The sequence below is a fragment of the Bidens hawaiensis genome, unplaced genomic scaffold (genome assembly GCF_021521415.1).
Source record: "Bidens hawaiensis isolate Kalapana, Puna unplaced genomic scaffold, B.hawaiensis_p1.1 tig00002977_1, whole genome shotgun sequence".
NCBI lineage: Eukaryota > Viridiplantae > Streptophyta > Magnoliopsida > Asterales > Asteraceae > Bidens > Bidens hawaiensis.
In genome coordinates, this window is record NW_027491160.1 from 2,856,998 (window position 1) to 2,858,323 (window position 1,326).

The 1,326-nt window shown below is 40.3% G+C and overlaps 1 pseudogene; it reads right to left on the reverse strand.

Annotated features, from left to right (window-relative positions):
* Positions 1-640: 640 nt before the first annotated feature.
* Positions 641-979, reverse strand: LOC143621852 (protein METHYLENE BLUE SENSITIVITY 1 pseudogene; annotated as a pseudogene).
* Between the last annotated feature and the right edge of the window lie 347 nt (positions 980-1,326).

Sequence of the window (1,326 nt, forward strand, 5' to 3'; positions counted from 1 at the left end):
CTACACAATTATCCAAATGTAGTATTTTGGAACTAATTAACCAATAATTCAATTCTCTTAATAGCATTATCCAATCACTCAAACTAACTTACGACTTCCAATCACAGCAGTCGACTCAACACACTTGTCCAAACTCCAAACACCCCTCTAATTAACCCATAAAAGAAAACCATAGCAAGATTTACGGAGTAACTGCGCACCTAATTCATATCAGAGGGGATGAAACCCCAGGCGATGATTGAAAAAACAGGATCCCAAGTGGGAACACCTGATCTTGGACTTTGTTTTTGTAAAAACTCTGGACAAATTGATCGGTTGGACTTTGTTTTTGTAAAAACTCTGGACAAATTGATCGGACGAAACGACTCCGTCCCCTCTTATGAACAACATGATTAAAGACCTAAATACTAAAACAAAAGATACCTATTTATCATCATCATCATCTAATAACAAAACACCATCTAAATAAAAGACGATACGAAAATTATAACATAAAACAGCGTAACATGTAACAACAGTCCATGGCATAATAATAAAGTTTAAACATGAGTCACACAATCACAATCATCCAATACACAAACAAAAGCACCAGAGCATAAACCTAGATCCACCGAACCGACACCGAGCACCCAATCCGTATAAAAAGCTCACTTCTTCAAGCTTCCACGAACACCCGGACGCGGCTTGGACTCCGCAACAGGTGCAAGAACAGCATGAAGGTTAGTAATCTTGGATTCGTCATAGGGCAACTTAGGGTGCTTGGATTCATGGTGAATCTTCATGGTTTTGATGTCCGGTGCGGTGATCTTGCAGTGAGGGCATTCGAATTTGGCGTGGCCGCCTTTCAATTGGCCGGTTCGATCGGCCACTCCGGCCTTGCCGCCGCCTCTGTTGGTGGTGGCCGCGTCGACCTTCTCCTGGATTTCCTTCGCCGTGTGCTTCTTCGGCTTCGCTTTGCCGGTCATGGTTATGAATAAGAAGATGATATTAGGGTTAGGGTTTGGTGTTCGATGGAGGATGATGGGGAAAGGGGGAAAAAGAGGGGAATGAGAAGGGGAACAAGTAATGAATGCTCATTGGATGTCTAATTTATGGACCTAAATATCCACAAAATAATAATAATAATAATAATAATAATAATAAGAAAAATTGGATTTTAATAGTCCTAACTTTCTATTATTGGCTGATAATATTCTCAAACTTGTTTATTTTCACCGGTGGTTCCAAATTTAAAAAGGCTGGCTTTCAATGGTCCCCCGTTAAAAAAAACCTAACGGCGTTAAGTTTTTTCCGCTTTTCAAACTGATTTTTTAGGGCTTTTGATCG